The 25,227-nt window shown below is 39.5% G+C and overlaps 7 non-coding genes across 7 annotated transcripts; all 7 read left to right on the top strand.

Moving 5' to 3' along the window:
- The first annotated feature begins 4,969 nt into the window (after positions 1–4,969).
- Positions 4,970–5,051, top strand: TRNAS-AGA (transfer RNA serine (anticodon AGA)). Its single transcript has one exon. It is a non-coding gene; the product is annotated as a tRNA-Ser (tRNA).
- A 5,943-nt stretch (positions 5,052–10,994) lies between these two features.
- TRNAS-AGA (transfer RNA serine (anticodon AGA)) lies at positions 10,995–11,076 on the top strand. The gene has a single exon. It is a non-coding gene; the product is annotated as a tRNA-Ser (tRNA).
- A 728-nt stretch (positions 11,077–11,804) lies between these two features.
- Positions 11,805–11,876, top strand: TRNAQ-CUG (transfer RNA glutamine (anticodon CUG)). Its single transcript has one exon. It is a non-coding gene; the product is annotated as a tRNA-Gln (tRNA).
- A 902-nt stretch (positions 11,877–12,778) lies between these two features.
- TRNAS-AGA (transfer RNA serine (anticodon AGA)) lies at positions 12,779–12,860 on the top strand. The gene has a single exon. It is a non-coding gene; the product is annotated as a tRNA-Ser (tRNA).
- Positions 12,861–14,586: 1,726 nt separating this feature from the next.
- Positions 14,587–14,668, top strand: TRNAS-AGA (transfer RNA serine (anticodon AGA)). The gene has a single exon. It is a non-coding gene; the product is annotated as a tRNA-Ser (tRNA).
- A 1,703-nt stretch (positions 14,669–16,371) lies between these two features.
- On the top strand, positions 16,372–16,453 carry TRNAS-AGA (transfer RNA serine (anticodon AGA)). The gene has a single exon. It is a non-coding gene; the product is annotated as a tRNA-Ser (tRNA).
- A 1,698-nt stretch (positions 16,454–18,151) lies between these two features.
- TRNAS-AGA (transfer RNA serine (anticodon AGA)) lies at positions 18,152–18,234 on the top strand. The gene has a single exon. It is a non-coding gene; the product is annotated as a tRNA-Ser (tRNA).
- The last annotated feature ends 6,993 nt before the right edge of the window (positions 18,235–25,227 follow it).

Here is a 25,227-nt window from a genome sequence, read left to right as displayed (position 1 = left end):
AGAATAGGATGCTAAATAACCCCAAAGTTTTATCTTGCATGCTGACCAACGCAAGAAGCCTGACCAATAGGCGGATGAGCTGCAGGCGCTTATATCGGAGGAGAGGTATGACATCGTAGGTATAACAGAGACTTGGCTAGACGATAGCTACGACTGGGCGGTAAATTTATTAGATTATAGTTTATTTAGAAGGGACCGCAAACAGGGGAAAGGCGGAGGAGTCTGCTTATATGTAAATTCATGTCTAAAACCCAGACTAAGGGAAGATATAGGAGAGGGAGAAGAGGGGGTCGAGTCCATGTGGGTAGAGATAGAGGGAACTAAAAATAATAATAAAATATTACTGGGGGTCTGCTATAAGCCACCCAATATAACAGAGGAGAATGAGAATCTGCTATTAGGACAAATAGACAAAGTAGCAAAACATAATGAAGTGATTGTAATGGGGGATTTCAACTACCCGGATATTGACTGGGAAACAGAAACCTGTAGATCTCAGAAAGGAAAAAGGTTATTGACAAATATTAAGGATAATTATTTCTCCCAACTAGTGCAGGAACCAACGAGAGGGAAGGCCGTGTTGGACTTAATATTGACTAATAGGCCTGATAGAATAACTGAGGTACAGATAGGGGGGCACCTAGGTAATAGTGACCATAATATTATCGACTTCAAAATGCCCTTCAGTAGGGTTATCAATAAGGGAACAACAAAAACATTAAACTTTAGGAGGGCGAAGTTTGATCAGCTGAAAGAAAGCCTTCAACTTATTGACTGGGACAAAGTTCTTAATCAAAAGAATACGAATAGTAAATGGGAAACCTTCAAAAGAATTCTGAATACTCAGTGCGAGAGATATATACCGTATGGGAATAAAAGGGCCAGAAATAAGAGGAAACCAATATGGTTGAACAAGAACGTAAAAGGGGCGTTAAATAGCAAAAAAGAGGCATTCAAGAGATTAAAACAGGAAAACAGTAAGGAGGCACTAATGTGTTACAAGAAAAAACGAGAACCTGTAAAAAACAAATAAAAATAGCGAAGGAGGAAACAGAGACATATTGCTAGGGAAAGGTGATCAAATCCCAAACTGTTCTTTACGTATATAAATAGTAAAAGGATTAAATCGGATAATATTGGACCGATAAAAAGTGTGGAAGGCAAAATCATAGAGAAAGATGAGCATAAAGCTAATCTATTAAATAATTTTTTTCGACAACTTTCACAAAGGAAATCGAACTAACAGGAGAAATGAGAAGTGACAAACTTAATCCTCCACTAAGTATGACAAATCTAACCCAAGCTGGGGTACAGAAACGCCTCAGTAACATTAAAATAAACAAATCACCAGGACCTGATGGCATACACCCACGGGTACTAAGGGAACTAAGTAATGTGATAGACAGACCGTTATATCTTATATTTAAGGACTCTGTTGAGACTGGGTCTGTGCCACTTGATTGGCGACAGGCGAATGTAGTGCCATTATTCAAAAAGGGAGCGAAAAGTGACGCCGGAAACTATCGGCCGGTGAGTCTGACGTCCGTTGTGGGCAAAATTTTTGAAAGCTTCATTAAAGAGGCAATTACGGAGCATCTTGATGCTAATAATCTTTTAATCCCGAACCAACATGGATTCATGAGGAATCGCTCCTGACAAACAAACCTGATTGACTTCTACGAAGAGGTTAGCTCTCGAGTAGATCAGGGGGAAACAGTGGATGTCGTGTATCTCGACTTCTCAAAAGCGTTCGATAGCGTGCCACATAATAGGTTGGTATACAAATGAGAATGATGGGGCTGGGGGAAAATGTCTGCAAGTGGGTAGCTAACTGGCTAAAGGATAGAAGGCAGAGGGTGGTTATAAATGGAATATACTCAGATTGGGTAAGCGTCACTAGTGGGGTTACACAGGGGTCTGTACTAGGCCCAATGTTATTTAATATCTTTATTAACTACATAGTCAACGGGATAAATAGTAAAATATCAATATTTGCAGATGACACAAAGTTATGTAAAACAATTAATACAAAAGAGGACAGTGCAGACCTACAGAGGGATATGGATAAGCTGGGTAGGTGGAGTATTAAATGGCAAATGAGGTTTAACGAGGAGAAATGTAAGGTCATACATATGGGAAGGAAAAATGGAAGTCACCAGTACTCACTGAATGGGAAATCATTGGGGAATTCAGAGATGGAGAAGGACTTGGGCATCTTGATTGATAGCAAACTAAATTGGAGTGCCCAAAGTCAGGCCGCTGCTGTAAGGGCAAACAGGGTAATGGGATGTATCAGAAGAGGTATAGCTGCAAAGGATGAGAACATTGTTCTTCCACTGTACAAAGCACTGGTTAGACCACACTTGGAATACTGTGCTCAGTTATGCGCCCCAATATATAGAAAGGATATAAATGAGCTTGAAAAGGTACAAAGGAGGGCAACAAAATTAATAAAGGGAATGGAGGGACTGCAATACCCAGAGAGGTTGGCAAAACTAGGACTATTCAGCCTGGAAAAGAGAAGGTTGAGGGGGGACATAATAAATGTGTACAAATGTGTTAGGGGACAGTATAGAGATCTTGCCCGGGATTTGTTCAAAAGGAGGGATATTACGGTAACAAGAGGGCACTCACTAAGACTGGAAGAGAAAAGGTTTCAGCACCAGCATAGGAAGGGGTTCTTTACGGTAAGAGCAGTGAGAATATGGAATTCACTGAGTGAGGAGACGGTAATGTCGGATTCACTACACCAGTTCAAGCGGGGACTGGATGCATTTCTAGATACCAGGCAGATTTCAGCATATACTTAAAAATAAAATAAAATAGTAGGTTGATACAGGGATTTATTCTGACTGCTGGTTTCAGAGTCGGGAGGGAATTTTTCCTCAGGTGAAGATTGGCCAAATCATTCGGGGTTTTTGCCCTCCTCTGGATCAACTTTAGCAATTACAGAACTAACAGGTCGAACTTGATGGACGCAAGTTTTTATTCGGCTTTACAAACTATGTTACTATGTTACTAAGTTACCTTTAAATCGGATTTTTACATTTCAGTGAGGCCTGGAATTTTGTTTCCAATTGAAATCTTCCATTTTCTGAAATGTCTTCCAGAAGGATAATCACTGATATTGATCATGGTGCTATAAGAAAAGGTGTGAAACTCATAAGAATGAAACAGTGTCAGAGAAGTTGTGGCTGAGTGGTTAAGGTGATGGACTAGAAATCCGTTGGGGTCTTCCCACGTAGGTTCAACTCCTGCCAACTACTTTTAACTGCATGTAACATTTTGACGAATTATCTGAGTAGATCAATTTCCACATTCCCAAGTCTATCCCCCACAGAAATGGTCTGTAATCTATGGATTGTATTTGTAGAACCAGCTTAACAGCATCTGTAGATCTTCTTTTGATTAGTCAGCCGGGTGAGATGTCACTTGTGCATCACACCACCAATCAAACAAAGCTCAGAGGGTGCCATCAGGTATGTGGTGCAAATCCTCCTTTTTTCCAGCGAACACAGACCACTGCCGTGGCTGATGGACTGGGATATGAACTTTGATTTGCACCAACTCTACTTGAATTATCTTTCCGATGGAATCTTTTAGCACACCATGAAAAATCTTTAGTGACTTCTGGATGAGCAGAAATTTTGCAAATTCTTTTCTTCTCACCCTTTTTCCAGCTGATAGATCCAGCACGCTAATTATTAGCCAGATTTCATCAACATTTTAAAACTGTCCTTGTTGTCATATCATGGAACTTTAAGCACACTTGTGGAATAAAAAGGGAGGAGATATTAATTTACCAATGTGTGTTAGATATACATTTGCGGAACAGCTTTAGAACCAGTTTTCATCATAATGCATGAATTCCCAGGTTCCACTGAGATTAGAACTCAGATAACTGGATTAAGAGTGAATTTCTCACATTTCCACTATTTACACATGCTCTTTTACTGTTTTCAAAAGAAAATCCAGCCAGCTTCATTGGTCATGTGGTTCATTGGTGTAATGGTTAGCACTATGGACTCTGAATCCAGCAATCTGAGTTCAAATCTCAGTGGAACCTGAGAAATTCTTTGTGCATAGCGGTTTTATCTTTTCTGCTCACACTCAATTTGCCAATGCACATGGTTTAACATAAAAAGAGAAAGTTAAAATCCACATGGCAAAAAGATCTATCTATCAAGAAAGTTTAACTCAAAAGTTAAACTTGACTTCATGAAGCAAAACTCATATCATCTATGTCACACCAAGCAATCGTACTCTATGACTTGTGCCAATGTTCGCATGACACTTTTTCCAGGTGGTTGAAACTGACCAGGATTTCAAGCCGTAACGGCCTCAAGAAACAACAGCGATTTTTTTCCTGAATCACCCTTTTTAGTGTTTTCCAGCATTTTTGTAAACATAGTTTGGTGACGTTTTTCTAAGTATTGTTTTGGGCATCAAATGAGTTTGTTTAAGTTTCTTTTTTGCTCGCAAAATGCTGTGAACGTCACTCAGGAACCTTCCAGGGGTCTTTCTAACCTACTCATTGACTTGTATAGCAAGTATAAAGCAAGCAAAATATACCTGAAAAATGATATGCTCACTTCTGTTAACCGCTTGGCGTTTTGGGAAACTTAATGAGGTTAAAAGACGCTCAATACCTGATCATATGAACAGCAAGTCTTTTTGCATGGAAATGAATCTGTTCAAACTATTGAGCATTTTCAAAGCCTTTTTCAGGAGGTGTTTGGAACAAAGTCACTCTAAATCCGCCTTATGAATTTTAATAAACCTTGAACTGTAAAAGGTTCCAATTGATGATACGTTTAAATCAGATTATTACACTTCAGTGAGGCCTGGAATTTTGTTTCCAAATGAAATCTTCCATTTTCTGAAATGTCTTCCAGAAGGATAATCATTGATATTGATCATGGTGCTATAAGAAAAGGTGTGAAACTCATAAGAATGAAACAGTGTTTGAGTAGTTGTGGCCGAGTGGTTAAGGCGATGGACTAGAAATCCATTGGGGTCTTCCCACGTAGGTTCAAATCCTGCCAACTACATTTAACTTCATGTAACATTTTGACGAATTATCTGAGTAGATCAATTTCCACATTCCCAAGTCTATTCCCCACAGAAATGGTCTGTAATCTATGGATTGCATTTGTAGAACCAGCTTAACAGCATCTGTAGATCTTCTTTTGATTAGTCAGCCGGGTGAGATGTCACTTGTGCATCACACCACCAATCAAACAAAGCTCAGAGGGTGCCATCAGGTATGTGGTGCAAATCCTCCTTTTTTCCAGCGAACACAGACCACTGCCGTGGCTGATGGACTGGGATATGAACTTTGATTTGCACCAACTCTACTTGAATTATCTTTCCGATGGAACCTTTTAGCACACCATGAAAAATCTTTAGTGACTTCTGGATGAGCAGAAGTTTTGCAATTTCTTGTTTTCTCACCCTTTTTCCAGCTGATAGATCCAGCACGCTAATTATTAGCCAGATTTCATCAACATTTTAAAACTGTCCTTGTTGTGATATCATGGAACTTTAAGCACACTTGTGGAATAAAAAGGGAGGAGATATTAATTTACCAATGTGTGTTAGATATACATTTGCAGAACAGCTTTAGAACCAGTTTTCATCATAATTAGTATTGAGCGATACCTTCCGATATCAGGAAATATCGTATCGGATTGGATCGGACCGATATTCAAAAAGTATCAGATATCGCCGATTCCGATACCGGAAACCAATGCAAGTCAATGGGACACTAATATCGGAATGAAAATAAACCCTTTCTTTCCTTGTAGGTTAATTCTACATGAAGTAAAACAACTAAGAATTATGTAGAATGTATGCGAAAAGCCGGCAATTCATCAGCTCATACACCGGTACCCGACAATTTACAACAGAAAGAATAGAGCTTCACACATAGATTAGATAGATAGAAACATGTCAGTCACATATATATGAAGTACAGTGACAGTGTTGCTTACTGTACTTGTCATTTTGTGTAAAGGATTTATTTAAAAAAATAATAGTGTTTTCATGCACCGTCTCTTTAAAAAAGCCGGCCGGCAATTCAGCAGCGGTACCCGACAATTTATAACAGAAAGAATAGAGCTTCACACATACAGTCATGGCCAAAAGTTTTGAGAATGACACCAAAATTATATTTTCACATGATCTGCTGGCCTCTGGTTTTTATTAGTGTTTGTCTGATGTTTATATCACATACAGAAATATAATTGCAATCATATTATGAGTACCAATAGATAATATTGACAGTTAGAATGAGTTAATGCAGCAAGTCAATATTTGCAGTGTTGCCCCTTCTTCTTCAAGACTTCTGTAATTCTCCCTGGCATGCTCTCAATCAACTTTTGGACCAAATCCTGACTGATAGCAGTCCATTCTTGCATAATCAATGCTTGCATTTTGCCAGAATTTGTTGGTTTTTGTTTGTCCACCCGTCTCTTGATGATTGACCACAAGTTCTCAATGGGATTAAGATCTGGGGAGTTTCCAGGCCATGGACCCAAAATCTCTATGTTTTGTTCCATGAGCCATTTAGTTATCACCTTTGCTTTATGGCAAGGTGCTCCATCATGCTGGAAAAGGCATTGTTGGGCGCCAAACTGCTCTTGGACGGCTGGGAGAAGTTGCTCTTGGAGGACATTCTGGTACCATTCTTTATTCATGGCTGTGTTTTTAGGCAAGACTGTGAGTGAGCCGATTCCCTTGGCTGAGAAGCAACCCCACACATGAATGGTTTCAGGATGCTTTACAGTTGGCATGAGACAAGACTGGTGGTAGCGCTCACCTCTTCTTCTCCGAATAAGCTGTTTTCCAGATGTCCCAAACAATCGAAAAGGGGATTCATCAGAGAAAATGACTCTGCCCCAGTCCTCAGCAGTCCACTCCCTGTACCTTTTGCAGAATATCAGTCGGTCCCTGATGTTTTTTCTGGAGAGAAGTGGCTTCTTGCTTCCCTCCTTGAAACCAGCCCTTGCTCAAAGAGTCTCCGCCTCACAGTGCGTGCAGAAGCACTCACACCAGCCTGCTGCCATTCCTGAGCAAGCTCGGCACTGCTGGTAGTCCGATCCCGCAGCTGAAACAGTTCTAAGATACGGTCCTGGCGCTTGCTGGTCTTTCTTGGGCGCCCTGGAGCCTTTTTGACAACAATGGAAGCTCTCTCCTTGAAGTTCTTGATGATGCGATAGATTGTTGACTGAGGTGCAATCTTTGTAGCTGCGATACTCTTCCCTGTTAGGCCATTTTTGTGCAGTGCAATGATGGCTGCACGTGTTTCTTTAGAAATAACCATGGTTAACTGAAGAGAAACAATGATACCAAGAACCAGCCTCCTTTTAAAGTGTCCAGTGATGTCATTCTTACTTAATCATGACTGATTGATCGCCAGCCCTGTCCTCATCAACACCCACACCTGTGTTAATGGATCAATCACTAAAACGATGTTAGCTGCTCCTTTTAAGGCAGGACTGCAATGATGTTGAAATGTGTTTTGGGGGTTAAAGTTCATTTTCTGGGCAAATATTGACTTTGCAAGTACAGTAATTGCTGTTAAGCTGATCACTCTTTGACATTCAGGAGTATATGCAAATTGCCATTACAAAAAATGAAGCAGTAAACTTTGGAAAAATTACTATTTGTCTCATTCTCAATACTTTTGGCCATGACTGTAGATTAGATAGATAGAAACATGTCAGTCACATATATAAGAAGTACAGTGACAGTGTTGGTTACTGTACTTGTCATTTAGTGTAAAGGATTTATATAAAAAAATAATAGTGTTTTCATGCACCGTCTCTTTAAAAAAGCCGGCCGGCAATTCAGCAGCGGTACCCGAGAATTTATAACAGACAGAATAGAGCATCACACATAGATTAGATAGATAGAAACATGTCAGTCACATATATATGAAGTACAGTGACAGTGTTGGTTACTGTACTTGTCATTTAGTGTAAAGGATTTATATAAAAAAATAATAGTGTTTTCATGCACCGTCTCTTTAAAAAAGCCGGCCGGCAATTCAGCATCTGTACCCGACAATTTAGAATAGAAAGAATAGAGCATCACACATAGATTAGATAGATAGAAACATGTCAGTCACATATATAATAAGTACAGTGACAGTGTTGCTTACTGTACTTGTCATTTAGTGTAAAGGATTTATTTAAAAAAATAATAGTGTTTTCATGCACCGTCTCTTTAAAAAAGCCGGCCGGCAATTCAGCATCTGTACCCGACAATTTAGAATAGAAGGAATAGAGAATCATACATAGATTAGATAGATAGAAACATGTCAGTCACATATATATGAAGTACAGTGATAGTGTTGATTACTGTACTTGTCATTTAGTGTTAAAATAAAGGATTTATTTTAAAAAAAATTGGCGTGGTGTTCCCCTTAATTTTAGTCTCTAGCGGAGGTTAAGCAGACAGCTGGGGCAGATGTTTGAAGCCTGGGAAGGGGTAATACCCACTGAGCTTCCCAGGCTACTAATATCAGCCCCCAGCTGAATACCTAGCCTTTACAAGCTATTAAAATGGGGGACCCCCCCGAAAAAAATGACGTGGGGTCCCCCCTATTTTAAAAGCTAGCAAAGGCTAGGCAGACAGCTGGGGGCTGATATTAATAGCCCAGGAAGGGAGCCATGAATATTGGCCCCCTCCCAGGCTAGAAACACCAGCCGTCAGCCGCCCCAGAAATGACGCATCCATAGGATGCGCCAATTCTGGCACTTAGCCTCGCTCTTCCCACTGCCCTGTAGCGGTGGCAGTGGGGTAATAGGGCTGGGGTTGATGTCAGCTTATAATGCCAGCTGACATCAAGCCCAGGTTAGTAATGGAGAGGCGTCTATAAGACACCCCCATTACTAACCCCATAGTGAAAGTTAAAAAAAAAACACAAACACTCAGAATAAAGTCCTTTAATTGAAATAAACACACAATTCTTTATTGTTCTAAATTAAACCATACTTAACGTCACGCCCATTCCAGCTGAAGCCAACGATCTCCTGCAATAAAAGAAAAATAATAAACCAACCTCATCCTTACCTTTCCATGGTTCCCACGACGGCTCCAGCTCTGTTACATCGAGATGACAGGCTGGACCGCAGCAGAACGCTGCCATCCAGCCTGTCATCCCGCAGACACTGAGAAGCGCAGGCTTGCTTGCGCTCCTCAGTGTCTCTGTGACGGCATCCAGATGAGCCGACAATGAACTCGGCTCACCTCATGCACGTCACTGACAGCGTGGGAGAATTCTCACGCTGAAGCGCTGAGTGCAGGAGAATTTTCCCACGCTGTCAGTGACGTGCATGAGGTGAGCCGAGTTCATTGGACATGACCTCACCTCATGCACGTCACTGACAGCGTGGGAAAATTCTCCTGCACTCAGCGCTTCAGCGTGAGAATTTCCCTACGCTGTCAGTGACGTGCATGAGGTGAGCTCATGTCCAATGAACTCAGCTCACTTCAAGTACGTCACTGACAGCGTGGGAGAATTCTCACGCTGAAGCGCTGAGTGCAGGAGAATTTTCCCACGCTGTCAGTGACGTGCATGAGGTGAGCTGAGTTCATTGGACATTAACTCGGCTCATCTTTATGCCGTCACAGAGAGACACTAAGGAACGCAAGCATGCCTGCGCTTCTCAGTGTCTGTGGGATGACAGGCTGGATGGCAGCGTTCTGCTGCGGTCCAGCCTGTCATCTCGATGTAGCAGAGCTGAAGCTGTCGTGGGATCCATGGGAAGGTAAGGATGAGGTTGGTTTATTATTTTTCTTTTATTGCAGGAGATCGTTGGCTTCAGCTGGAATGGGCGTGATGGTAAGTATAGTTTAATTTAGAACAATAAAGAATTGTGTCTTTATTTCAATTAAAGGACTTTATTCTGGGTGTTGTGTTTTTTTAAAATACTTTACTAGAAATTCATGGTGGTCATGTCTAATATTGGCGTGACCCCATGAATTTCGGGCTTAGGACCAGCTGATAATGCCAAGCTGGCCTTAACCCCTTTATTACCCAGTAAGCCACCGCACCAGGGCCCTGGATGAGTTGGGTACAGCGCCAGAAGATGGCGCTTCTATGAACGCGCCATTTTCTGGGGCGGCTGCGGACTGCAATTTGCAGCGGGTGGGGCCCAGAAAGCTTGGGCCTCCCTGCGCTGCAGATTCCAGCCCCCAGCTGCCTATTTGTACCTGGCTGGACACAAAAATAGGGCGAAGCCCCACGTATTTTTTTTTTTAAATATTTCATGAAATTCATGAAATAATTAAGAAAAAAAGGGCTTCCCTATATTGTTGTGTCCGGCCAGGTACAAATAGGCAGCTGGTGGTTGGGGGCAGCCCGTTCCTGACTGCTGTACCTGGCTGGACACAAAAATAGGGCGAAGCCCCACGTATTTTTTTTTTTTAATTGTGATGTTTTTCTAAGTATTGTTTTGGGCATCAAATGAGTTTGTTTAAGTTTCTTTTTTGCTCGCAAAATGCTGTGAACGTCACTCAGGAACCTTCCAGGGGTCTTTCTAACCTACTCATTGACTTGTATAGCAAGTATAAAGCAAGCAAAATATACCTGAAAAATGATATGCTCACTTCTGTTAACCGCCTGGCGTTTTGGGAAACTTAATGAGGTTAAAAGACGCTCAATACCTGATCATATGAACAGCAAGTCTTTTTGCATGGAAATGAATCTGTTCAAACTATTGAGCATTTTCAAAGCCTTTTTCAGGAGGTGTTTGGAACAAAGTCACTCTAAATCCGCCTTATGAATTTTAATAAACCTTGAACTGTAAAAGGTTCCAATTGATGATACCTTTAAATCAGATTTTTACATTTCAGTGAGGCCTGGAATTTTGTTTCCAATTGAAATCTTCCATTTTCTGAAATGTCTTCCAGAAGGATAATCACTGATATTGATCATGGTGCTATAAGAAAAGGTGTGAAACTCATAAGAATGAAACAGTGTCTGAGTAGTTGTGGCCGAGTGGTTAAGGCATTGGACTAGAAATCCATTGGGGTCTTCCCGCGTAGGTTCAAATCTTGCCAACTACGTTTAACTTCATGTAACATACTGACGAATTATCTGAGTAGATCAATTTCCACATTCCCAAGTCTATCCCCCACAGAAATGGTCTGTAATCTATGGATTGTATTTGTAGAACCAGCTTAACAGCATCTGTAGATCTTCTTTTGATTAGTCAGCCAGGTGAGATGTCACTTGTGCATCACACCACCAATCAAACAAAGCTCAGAGGGTGCCATCAGGTATGTGGTGCAAATCCTCCTTTTTTCCAGCGAACACAGACCACTGCCGTGGCTGATGGACTGGGATATGAACTTTGATTTGCACCATCTCTACTTGAATTATCTTTCCGATGGAACCTTTTAGCACACCATGAAAAATCTTTAGTGACTTCTGGATGAGCAGAAGTTATGCAATTTCTTTTTTTCTCACCCTTTTTCCAGCTGATAGATCCAGCACGCTAATTATTAGCCAGATTTCATCAACATTTTAAAACTGTCCTTGTTGTGATGTCATGGAACTTTAAGCACACTTGTGGAATAAAAAGGGAGGAGATATTAATTTACCAATGTGTGTTAGATATACATTTGCAGAACAGCTTTAGAACCAGTTTTCATCATAATGCATGAATTCCCAGGTTCCACTGAGATTAGAACTCAGATCACTGGATTAAGAGTGAATTTCTCACATTTCCACTATTTACACATGCTCTTTTACTGTTTTCAAAAGAAAATCCAGCCAGCTTCTTTGGTTATGTGCTTCCATGGTGTAATGTTTAGCACTCTGGACTCTGAATCCAGTGATCTGAGTTCAAATCTCAGTGGAACCTGAGAAATTCTTTGTGCAGAGCGGTTTTATCTTTTCTGCTCACACTCAATTTGCCAATGCACATGGTTTAACATAAAAAGAGAAAGTTAAAATCCACATGGCAAAAAGATCTATCTATCAAGAAAGTTTAACTCAAAAGTTAAACTTGACTTCATGAAGCAAAGCTCATATCATCTATGTCACACCAAGCAATCGTACTCTATGACTTGTGCCAATGTTCGCATGACACTTTTTCCAGGTGGTTGAAACTGACCAGGATTTCAAGCCGAAACGGCCTCAAGAAACAACAGCGATTCTTTTCCTGAATCACCCTTTTTAGTGTTTTCCAGCATTTTTGTAAACATAGTTTGGTGATGTTTTTCTAAGTATTGTTTTGGGCATCAAATGAGTTTGTTTAAGTTTCTTTTTTGCTCGCAAAATGCTGTGAACGTCACTCAGGAACCTTCCAGGGGTCTTTCTAACCTACTCATTGACTTGTATAGCAAGTATAAAGCAAGCAAAATATACCTGAAAAATGATATGCTCACTTCTGTTAACCGCTTGGCGTTTTGGGAAACTTAATGAGGTTAAAAGACGCTCAATACCTGATCATATGAACAGCAAGTCTATTGGCATGGAAATGAATCTGTTCAAACTATTGAGCATTTTCAAAGCCTTTTTCAGGAGGTGTTTGGAACAAAGTCACTCTAAATCCGCCTTATGAATTTTAATAAACCTTGAACTGTAAAAGGTTCCAATTGATGATACCTTTAAATCAGATTTTTACATTTCAGTGAGGCTTGGAATTTTGTTTCCAATTGAAATCTTCCATTTTCTGAAATGTCTTCCAGAAGGATAATCACTGATATTGATCATGGTGCTATAAGAAAAGGTGTGAAACTCAAAGAACAAAACAGTGTCTGAGTAGTTGTGGCCGAGTGGTTAAGGCGATGGACTAGAAATCCATTGGGGTCTTCCTGTGTAGGTTCAAATCCTGCCAACTATGTTTAACTTCATGTAACATTTTGACGAATTATCTGAGTAGATCAATTTCCACATTCCCAAGTCTATCCCCCACAGAAATGGTCTGTAATCTATGGATTGTATTTGTAGAACCAGCTTAACAGCATTTGTAGAACCAGCTTAACAGCATCTGTAGATCTTCTTTTGTTTAGTCAGCCGGCTGAGATGTCACTTGTGCATCACACCACCAATCAAACAAAGCTCAGAGGGTGCCATCAGGTATGTGGTGCAAATCCTCCTTTTTTCCAGCGAACACAGACCACTGCCGTGGCTGATGGACTGGGATATGATCTTTGATTTGCACCAACTCTACTTGAATTATCTCTCCGATGGAACCTTTTAGCACACCATGAAAAATCTTTAGTGACTTCTGGATGTGCAGAAGTTTTGCAATTTCTTTTTTTCTCACCCTTTTTCCAGCTGATAGATCCAGCACGCTAATTATTAGCCAGATTTCATCAGCATTTTAAAACTGTCCTTGTTGTGATATCATGGAACTTTAAGCACACTTGTGAAATAAAAAGGGAGGAGATATTAATTTACCAATGTGTGTTAAATATACATTTGCGGAACAGCTTTAGAACCAGTTTTCATAATAATGCATGAATTCCCAGGTTCCACTGAGATTAGAACTCAGATCACTGGATTAAGAGTGAATTTCTCACATTTCCACTATTTACACATGCTCTTTTACTGTTTTCAAAAGAAAATCCAGCCAGCTTCATTGGTCATGTGCTTCCATGGTGTAATGGTTTGCACTCTGGACTTTGAATCCAGCGATCTGAGTTCACATCTCAGTGGAACCTGAGAAATTCTTTGTGCACAGAGGTTTTATCTTTTCTGCTCACACTCAATTTGCCAATGCACATGGTTTAACATAAAAAGAGAAAGTTAAAATCCACATGGCAAAAAGATCTATCTATCAAGAAAGTTTAACTCAAAAGTTAAACTTGACTTCATGAAGCAAAACTCATATCATCTATGTCACACCAAGCAATCGTACTCTATGATTTGTGCCAATGTTCGCATGACACTTTTTCCAGGTGGTTGAAACTGACCAGGATTTCAAGCCGAAACGGCCTCAAGAAACGACAGCGATTCTTTTCCTGAATCACCCTTTTTAGTGTTTTCCAGCATTTTTGTAAAAATAGTTTGGTGATGTTTTTCTAAGTATTGTTTTGGGCATCAAATGTGTTTGTTTAAGTTTCTTTTTTGCTCGCAAAATGCTGTGAACGTCACTCAGGAACCTTCCAGGGGTCTTTCTAACCTACTCATTGACTTGTATAGCAAGTATAAAACAAGCAAAATATACCTGAAAAATGATATGCTCACTTCTGTTAACCGCTTGGCGTTTTGGGAGACTTGATGAGGTTAAAAGACGCTCAATACCTGATCATATGAACAGCAAGTCTTTTTGCATGGAAATGAATCTGTTCAAACTATTGAGCATTTTCAAAGCCTTTTTCAGGAGGTGTTTGGAACAAAGTCACTCTAAATCCGCCTTATGAATTTTAATAAACCTTGAACTGTAAAAGGTTCCAATTGATGATACCTTTAAATCAGATTTTTACATTTCAGTGAGGCCTGGAATTTTGTTTCCAATTGAAATCTTCCATTTTCTGAAATGTCTTCCAGAAGGATAATCACTGATATTGATCATGGTGCTATAAGAAAAGGTGTGAAACTCATAAGAACAAAACAGTGTTGGAGTAGTTGTGGCCGAGTGGTTAAGGCGATGGACTAGAAATCCGTTGGGGTCTTCCCGCGTAGGTTCAAATCCTGCCAACTACATTTAACTGCATGTAACATTTTGACGAATTATCTGAGTAGATCAATTTCCACATTCCCAAGTCTATCCCCCACAGAAATGGTCTGTAATCTATGGATTGTATTTGTAGAACCAGCTTAACAGCATCTGTAGATCTTCTTTTGATTAGTCAGCCGGGTGAGATGTCACTTGTGCATCACACCACCAATCAAACAAAGCTCAGAGGGTGCCATCAGGTATGTGGTGCAAATCCTCCTTTTTTCCAGCGAACACAGACCACTGCCGTGGCTGATGGACTGGGATATGAACTTTGATTTGCACCAACTCTACTTGAATTATCTTTCCGATGGAACCTTTTAGCACACCATGAAAAATCTTTAGTGACTTCTGGATGAGCAGAAGTTTTGCAATTTCTTTTTTTCTAACCCTTTTTCCAGCTGATAGATCCAACACGCTAATTATTAGCCAGATTTCATCAACATTTTAAAACTGTCCTTGTTGTTGTATCATGGAACTTTAAGCACACTTGTGGAATAAAAAGGGAGGAGATATTAATTTACCAATGTGTGTTAGATATACATTTGCGGAACAGCTTTAGAACCAGATTTCATCATAATGCATGAATTCCCAGGTTCCACTGAGATTAGAACTCAGATCACTGGATTAAGAGTGAATTTCTCACATTTCCACTATTTACACATGCTCTTTTACTGTTTTCAAAAGAAAATCCAGCCAGATTCATTGGTCATGTGGTTCAATGGTGTAATGGTTAGCACTCTGGGCTCTGAATCCAGCGATCTGAGTTCAAATGTCAGTGGAACCTGAAAAATTCTTTGTGCACAGTGGTTTTATCTTTTCTACTCACACTCAATTTGCCAATGCACATGGTTTAACATAAAAAGAGAAAGTTAAAATCCACTTGGCAAAAAGATCTATCTATCAAGAAAGTTTAACTCAAAAGTTAAACTTGACTTCATGAAGCAAAACTCATATCATCTATGTCACACCAAGCAATCGTACTCTATGACTTGTGCCAATGTTCGCATGACACTTTTTTCAGGTGGTTGAAACTGACCAGGATTTCAAGCAGAAGCGGCCTCAAGAAACGACAGCGATTCTTTTCCTGAATGACCCTTTTTAGTGTTTTCCAGCATTTTTGTAAACATAGTTTGGTGATGTTTTTCTAAGTATTGTTTTGGGCATCAAATGAGTTTGTTTAAGTTTCTTTTTTGCTCGCAAAATGCTGTGAACGTCACTCAGGAACCTTCCAGGGGTCTTTCTAACCTACTCATTGACTTGTATAGCAAGTATAAAGCAAGCAAAATATACCTGAAAAATGATATGCTCACTTCTGTTAACCGCTTGGCGTTTTGGGAAACTTAATGAGGTTAAAAGACGCTCAATACCTGATCATATGAACAGCAAGTCTTTTTGCATGGAAATGAATCTGTTCAAACTATTGAGCATTTTCAAAGCCTTTTTCAGGAGGTGTTTGGAACAAAGTCACTCTAAATCCGCCTTATGAATTTTAATAAACCTTGAACTGTAAAAGGTTCCAATTGATGATACCTTTAAATCAGATTTTTACATTTCAGTGAGGCCTGGAATTTTGTTTCCAATTGAAATCTTCCATTTTCTGAAATGTCTTCCAGAAGGATAATCACTGATATTGATCATGGTGCTATAAGAAAGGGTGTGAAACTCATAAGAATGCGACAGTGTCTGAGTAGTTGTGGCCTAGTGGTTAAGGCGATGGACTAGAAATCCATTGGGGTCTTCCCGCGTAGGTTCAAATCCTGCCAACTACATTTAAATTCATGTAACATTTTGACAAATTATCTGAGCAGATCAATTTTCACATTCCCAAGTCTACCCCCCACAGAAATGGTCTGTAATCTATGGATTGTATTTGTAGAACCAGCTTAACAGCATCTGTAGATCTTCTTTTGATTAGTCAGCCGGGTGAGATGTCACTTGTGCATCACACCACCAATAAAACAAAGCTCAGAGGGTGCCATCAGGTATGTGGTGCAAATCCTCCTTTTTTCCAGCGAACACAGACCACTGCCGTGGCTGATGGACTGGGATATGAACTTTGATTTGCACCAACTCTAGTTGAATTATCTTTCCGATGGAACCTTTTAGCACACCATGAAAAATCTTTAGTGACTTCTGGATGAGCAGAAGTTTTGCAATTTCTTTTTTTCTCACCCTTTTTCCAGCTGATAGATCCAGCACGCTAATTATTAGCCAGATTTCATCAACATTTTAAAACTGTCCTTGTTGTGATATCATGGAACTTTAAGCGCACTTGTGGAATAAAAAGGGAGGAGATATTAATTTACCAATGTGTGTTAGATATACATTTGCGGAACAGCTTTAGAATCAGTTTTCATCATAATGTATGAATTCCCAGGTTCCACTGAGATTAGAACTCAGATCACTGGATTAAGAGTGAATTTATCACATTTCCACTATTTACACATGCTCTTTTACTGTTTTCAAAAGAAAATCCATCCAACTTCATTGGTCATGTGGTACCATGGTGTAATGGTTAGCACTCCGGACTCTGAATCCAGCAATCTGAGTTCAAATGTCAGTGGAACCTGAGAAATTCTTTGTGCATACTGGTTTTATCTGCTCACACTCAATTTGCCAATGCACATCGTTTAACATAAAAAGAGAAAGTTAAAATCCACTTGGCAAAAATATCTATCTATCAAGAAAGTTTAACTCAAAAGTTAAACTTGACTTCATGAAGCAAAGCTCATATAATCTATGTCACACCAAGCAATCGTACTCTATGACTTGTGCCAATGTTCGCATGACACTTTTTCCAGGTGGTTGAAACTGACCAGGATTTCAAGCCGAAATGGCCTCAAGAAACGACAGTGATTCTTTTCCTGAATCACACTTTTTAGTGTTTTCCAGCATTTTTGTAAACATAGATTGGTGATGTTTTTCTAAGTATTGTTTTGGGCATCAATTGAGTTTGTTTAAGTTTCTTTTTTGCTCGCAAAATGCTGTGAACGTCACTCAGGAACCTTCCAGGGGTCTTTCTAACCTACTCATTGACTTGTATAGCAAGTCTAAAGCAAGCAAAATATAGCTGAAAAATGATATGCTCACTTCTGTTAACCGCTTGGCGTTTTGGGAAACTTAATGAGGTTAAAAGACGCTCAATACCTGATCATATGAACAGCAAGTCTTTTTGCATGGAAGTGAATCTGTTCAAACTATTGAGCATTTTCAAAGCCCTTTTCAGGAGGTGTTTGGAACAAAGTCACTTGAAATCCGCCTTATGAATTTTAATAAACCTTGAACTGTAAAAGGTTCCAATTGATGATATGTTTAAATCAGATTTTTACATTTCAGTGAGGCCTGGAATTTTGTTTCCAATTGAAATCTTCCATTTTCTGAAATGTCTTCCAGAAGGATAATCACTGATATTGATCATGGTGCTGTAAGAAAAGGTGTGAAACTCATAAGGGTGAAACAGCATCTGAGTAGTTGTGGCCAAGTGGTTAAGGCAATGGACTAGAAATCCATTGGGGGTCTCCCTGCGTAGGTTTAAATCCTGCTGACTACGTTTAACTTCATGTAACATTTTGACGAATTGTCTGAGTAGATCAGTATCCACATTCCCAAGTCTATCCCCCACAGAAATGGTCTGTAATCTTTGGATTGTATTTGTAGAACCAGCTTAACAGCATCTGTAGATCTTCTTTTGATTAGTCAGCCGGGTGAGATATCAGTTGTGCATCACACCACCAATCAAACAAAGCTCAGAGGGTGCCATCAGGTATGTGGTGCAAATCCTCCTTTTTTCCAGCGAAAGCAGACCACTGCCGTGGCTTATGGACTGGGATATAAACTTTGATTTGCACCAACTCTACTTGAATTATCTTTCCGATGGAACCTTTTAGCACACCATGAAAAATCTTTAGTGACTTCTGGATGAGCAGAAGTTTTGCAATTTCTTTTTTTCTCACCCTTTTTCCAGCTGATAGATCCAGCACGCTAATTATTAGCCAGATTTCATCAACATTTTAAAACTGTCCTTGTTGTGATATCATGGAACTTTAAGCACACTTGTGGAATAAAAAGGGAGGAGATATTAATTTACCAATGTGTGTTAGATATACCTTTGCAGAACAGCTTTAGAACCAGTTTTCATCATAATGCATGAATTCCCAGGTTTCACTGAGATTAGAACTCAGATCACTGGATTAAGAGTGAATTTCTCAAATTTCCACTATTTGTACATGCTCTTTTACTGTTTTCAAAAGAAAATCGAGCCAGCTTCATTGGTTGTGTGGTTCCATGGTGTAATGGTTAGCACTCTGGACTCTTAATCCAGCAATCTGAGTTCAAATCTCAGTGGAACCTGAGAAATTCTTTATGCATAGTGGTTTTATTTTTTCTGCTCATACTCAATATGCCAATGCACATGGTTTAACATAAAAAGAGAAAGTTAAAATCCACATGGCAAAAAGATCTATCTATCAAGAAAGTTTAACTCAAAAGTTAAACTTGACTTCATGAAGCAAAACTCATATCATCTATGTCACACCAAGCAATCGTACTCTATGACTTGTGCCAATGTTCGCATGACACTTTTTCCAGGTGGTTGAAACTGACCAGGATTTCAAGCCGAAACGGCCTCAAGAAACGACAGCGATTCTTTTCCTGAATCACCCTTTTTAGTGTTTTCCAGCATTTTTGTAAACATAGTTTGGTGATGTTTTTCTAAGTATTGTTTTGGGCATCAAATGAGTTTGTTTAAGTTTCTTTTTTGCTCGCAAAATGCTGTGAACGTCACTCAGGAACCTTCCTGGGGTCTTTCTAACCTACCCATTGACTTGTATAGCAAGTATAAAGCAAGCAAAATATACCTGAAAAATTATATGCTCACTTCTGTTAACCGCTTGGCGTTTTGAGAAACTTAATGAGGTTAAAAGACGCTTAATACCTGATCATATAAACAGCAAGTATTTTTGCATGGAAATGAATCTGTTCAAACTATTGAGCATTTTCAAAGCCTTTTTCAGGAGGTGTTTGGAACAAAGTCACTCTAAATCCGCCTTATGAATTTTAATAAACCTTGAACTGTAAAAGGTTCCAATTGATGATACCTTTAAATCAGATTTTTACATTTCAGTGAGGCCTGGAATTTTGTTTCCAATTGAAATCTTCCATTTTCTGAAATGTCTTCCAGAAGGATAATCACTGATATTGATCATGGTGCTATAACAAAAGGTGTGAAACTCATAAGAATGAAACAGTGTCTGAGTAGATGTAGCTGAGTGGTTAAGGCGATGGACTAGAAATCCATTGGGGTCTTCCTGTGTAGGTTCAAATCCTGCCAAATACATTTAACTACATGCAACATTTTGATGAATTATCTGAGTAGATTAATTTCCACATTCCCAAGTCTATCCCCTACAGAAATGGTCTGTAATCTATGGATTGTATTTGTAGAACCAGTTTAACAGCATCTGTGGATCTTTTATTGATTAGTCAGCCGGGTGAGATGTCACTTGTGTATCAAACCACCAATCAAACAAAGCTCAGAGGGTGCCATCAGGTATGTGGTGCAAATCCTCCTTTTTTCCAGCGAACACAGACCACTGCCGTGGCTGATGGACTGGGATATGAACTTCGATTTGCACCAACTCTACTTGAATTATCTTTCCGATGGAACCTTTTAGCACACCATGAAAAATCTTTAGTGACTTCTGGATGAGCAGAAGTTTTGCAATTTCTTTTTTTCTCACCCTTTTTCCAGCTGATAGATCCAGCACGCTAATTATTAGCCAGATTTCATCAACATTTTAAAACTGTCCTTGTTGTGATATCATGGAACTTTAAGCACACTTGTGGAATAAAAAAGGAGGAGATATTAATTTACCAATGTGTGTTAGATATACATTTGCGGAACAGCTTTAGAACCAGATTTCATCATAATATATGAATTCCCAGGTTCCACTGAGATTAGAACTCAGATCACTGGATTAAGAGTGAATTTCTCACATTTCCACTATTTACACATGCTCTTTTACTGTTTTCAAAAGAAAATCCAGCCAGCTTCATTAGTCATGTGGTTCCATGGTGTAATGGTTAGCACTCTGGACTCTGAGTTCAAATCTCAGTGGAACCTGAGAAATTCTTTGTGCATAGCGGTTTTATCTTTTCTGCTCATACTCAATTTGCCAATGCACATGGTTTAACATAAAAAGAGAAAGTTAAAATCCACATGGCAGAAAGATCTATCTATCAAGAAAGTTTAACTCAAAAGTTAAACTTGACTTCATGAAGCAAAACTCATATCATCTATGTCACACCAAGCAATCGTACTCTATGACTTGTGCCAATGTTCGCATGACACTTTTTCCAGGTGGTTGAAACTGACCAGGATTTCAAGCCGAAACGGCCTCAAGAAACGACAGCAATTCTTTTCCTGAATCACCCTTTTTAGTGTTTTCCAGCATTTTTGTAAACATAGTTTGGAGATGTTTTTCTAAGTATTGTTTTGAGCATCAAATGAGTTTGTTTAAGTTTCTTTTTTGCTCGCAAAATGCTGTGAACGTCACTCAGGAACCTTCCAGGGGTCTTTCTAACCTACTCATTGACTTGTATAGCAAGTATAAAGCAAGCAAAATATACCTGAAAAATTATATGCTCACTTCTGTTAACCGCTTGGCGTTTTGGGAAACTTAATGAGGTTAAAAGACGCTCAATACCTGATCATATGAACAGCAAGTCTTTTTGCATGGAAATGAATCTGTTCAAACTATTGAGCATTTTCAAAGCCTTTTTCAGGAGGTGTTTGGAACAAAGTCACTCTAATTCCGCCTTATGAATTTTAATAAACCTTGAACTGTAAAAGGTTCCAATTGATGATACCTTTAAATCAGATTTTTACATTTCAGTGAGGCCTGAATTTTGTTTCCAATTGAAATCTTCCATTTTCTGAAATGTCTTCCAGAAGGATAATCACTAATATTGATCATGGTGCTATAAGAAAAGGTGTGAAACTCATAAGAACGAAACAGTGTTTGAGTAGTAGTGGCTGAGTGGTTAAGGCGATGGACTAGAAATCCATTGGGGTCTTCCTGTGTAAGTTCAAATCCTGTCAACTATGTTTAACTTCATGTAACATTTTGACGAATTATCTGAGTAGATCAATTTCCACACTCTCAAGTCTATCCCCCACAGAAATGGTCTGTAATCTATGGATTGTATTTGTAGAACCAGCTTAACAGCATCTGTAGATCTTCTTTTGATTAGTCAGCCGGGTGAGATGTCACTTGTGCATCACACCACCAATTAAACAAAGCTCAGAGGGTGCCATCAGGTATGTAGTGCAAATCCTCCTTTTTTCCAGCGAACACAGACCACTGCCGTGGCTGATGGACTGGGATATGAACTTTGATTTGCACCAACTCTACTTGAATTATCTTTCCGATGGAACCTTTCAGCACACCATGAAAAATCTTTAGTGACTTCTGGATGAGCAGAAGTTTTGCAATTTCTTTTTTTCTCACCCTTTTTCCAGCTGATAGATCGAGCACGCTAATTATTAGCCAGATTTCATCAACATTTTAAAACTGTCCTTCTTGTGATATCATGGAACTTTAAGCACACTTGTGGAATAAAAAGGGAGGAGATATTAATTTACCAATGTGTGTTAGATATACATTTGCGGAACAGCTTTAGAACCAGTTTTCATCATAATTAGAGATGAGCGTTGTTCTACTCGAACTGTTCGCCAATCTCAAATTCGAGCTGTTTTGGGCGGTATTCCACCGTTCGGCGAACACGAACGATTTGAGAAAAATTCGGCTGTTCGAGGTTATGTTCGATAACTGTTCGTGCACCAAAATCATAACTGGATTTTTTCTCAGTAATGATGAAAATTAATGTTAATACGCAGTTTGAGTGTACAGCGGGGTGGGGGGAGGGGCAGGGGATGGATCTCTGCAGGAATAATGAAGATCTCTATTTTTTTTTCTCTTTCCCGCATTTACAGTGGGGAGGTGCAATCTGTCAGCCTATCAGCAGCGCACACACGGAGCGAAGTGCTTTTTTTCACACAAGCAAGGGCATGTGTCATTGGCAGTGTATGTCACATGTCCTTGCCCCATAAGATCAAGCCATTTTCCCCGTCGCCACCATTTTCTCACTGCTGCAGCTGCATGTTAAACGGCACCGCTGTTGCTGTGTGCACTATACCTTGTTAATTTCAAGCCAATTTTCGCACAAATCTACAGATAGCTTGGGAGTAGGGAATAGTTGTGATTGCAGTCCTTCTAAGGTCTAGGTTACAGCATTTCCTACGACTTTTATCAGGCAGGTCTGTGCTCTTAAATAGATAGGTTGTGGGAGTAAAGACTAATTGTAATTGGAGTCCTTTTCAGGACTAGGTTACATCAGTTCCTATCAGTTTTTGCCAGGCAGGTCTGTGCCAGTGCTGTGCAAGTATTTTTCACAGCATTTGGCTGAATCTAGCAAAGCTAATCCTTTTTGGCCTATTGCAGAGTGTGTTAGTCAGTGGAGTAGCCTATCTGTGTTGCAAGATATACCACCTGTGTATAGAATACCAATTTTTTTACTGCACCTAGTGAAGTAAAATCTTTTGGGCATAGCATCATTCTATTAGTCCATCTATACTGACCTCCATCAGGTTGCAAATTGAATATAATTTTTTTCTGCATCTAGCTCTGAAAAAATATTTGGCCTTCTAGCAGTGTGTGGGACTTTCTCTATTAGTCCATCTATACTGACCTCCATCAGGTTGCAAACTGAATATATTTTTTTCTGCATCTACCTCTGAAAAAATATTGGGCTTCTAGCTGTGTGTGGGACTTGTTGTATTAGTCCATTTATACTGACCTCCATCAGGTTGCAAACTGAATATATTTTTTTCTGCATCTACCTCTGAAAAAATATTGGGCTTCTAGCTGTGTGTGGGACTTGTTCTATTAATCCATCTATACAGACCTCCATCAGGTTGCAAACTGAATATAATTTTTTTCTGCATCTAGCTCTGAAAAAATATTTGGCCTTCTAGCAGTGTGTGGGACTTTCTCTATTAGTCCATCTATACTGACCTCCATCAGGTTGCAAATTCAAAATAATTTTTATCTGCATCTACCTCTGAAAAAATATGTGGGCTTCTAGCTGTGTGTGGGACTTGTTCTATTAGTCCATCTATACTGACCTCCATCACGCTGCAAATTCAAAATAAATTTTCGTCTGCATCTAGCTCTGAAAAAATATTTGGCCTTCTAGCAGTGTGTGGGACTTTCTCTATTAGTCCATCTATACTGACCTCCATCAGGTTGCAAATTAAAAATAATTTTTATCTGCATCTAGCTCTGAAAAAATATTTGGGCTTCTATCTGTGCGTGGGACTTGTTCTATCACTCCATCTATACTGACCTCCATCAGGTTGCAAATTGAATATAATTTTTTTCTGCATCTAGCTCTGAAAAAATATTGGGCTTCTAGCTGTGTGTGGGACTTGTTGTATTAGTCCATCTATACTGACCTCCATCAGGTTGCAAACTGAATATATTTTTTTCTGCATCTAACTCTGAAAAAATATTGGGCTTCTAGCTGTGTGTGGGACTTGTTCTATTATTCAATCTATACAGACCTCCATCAGGTTGCAAACTGAATATCATTTTTTTCTGCATCTAGCTCTGAAAAATTATTTGGCCTTCTAGCAGGGTGTGGGACTTTCTCTATTAGTCCATCTATACTGACCTCCATCAGGTTGCAAACTGAATATAATTTTTTTCTGCATCTAGCTCTAAAAAAATATTTGGCCTTCTAGCAGTGTGTGGGACTTTCTCTATTAGTCCATCTATACTGACCTCCATCAGGTTGCAAACTGAATATAATTTTTTTCTGCATCTAGCTCTGAAAAAATATTTGGCCTTCTAGCAGTGTGTGGGACTTGTTCTATTAGTCCACCTATACTGACCTCCATCAGGTTGCAAATTCAAAATAATTTTTTGTCTGCATCTAGCTCTGAAAAAATATTTGGCCTTCTAGCAGTGTGTGGGACTTTCTCTATTAGTCCATCTATACTGACCTCCATCAGGTTGCAAACTGAATATATTTTTTTCTGCATCTACCTCTGAAAAAATATTTGGGCTTCTAGCTGTGTGTGGGACTTGTTCTATTAGTCCATCTATACTGACCTCCATCAGGTTGCAAATTGAATATAATTTTTTTCTGCATCTAACCCAGCCAATAGTTTTGGCCTAATACCACAGTTTGGCCACTCAGCTCTGCTCGGTTCCCATCCATTGATTTTTTGTGCAAACAACTCCAGAGTTGTGAATTAGTTAACCACCAAAATGAGTGGAAAAAGGCCTGCTGCTGGTGGAAAGGGGAATAGGTGTGTTGGGAAGGGGAAAAAAGGTTGTGTCCGTGGGGTAGGTGTTAAAGCAGCAGTAACATCTGCAGAAGAAAGACCATCTTCCAGCCAAACTAAAATGTCTACTTCTTTTAGCGGACAATGTGATAAGATCCCTTTCTTACGGCCACGCCAATCGCTACAAATTCCAGA

The sequence above is a fragment of the Phyllobates terribilis genome, unplaced genomic scaffold (assembly GCF_046119375.1).
Source record: "Phyllobates terribilis strain yellow unplaced genomic scaffold, ASM4611937v1 Scaffold_13__5_contigs__length_258822181, whole genome shotgun sequence".
NCBI lineage: Eukaryota > Metazoa > Chordata > Amphibia > Anura > Dendrobatidae > Phyllobates > Phyllobates terribilis.
Note: the sequence above shows the minus strand (reverse complement) of the source record. Positions and strands in the feature narration are given on the sequence as shown.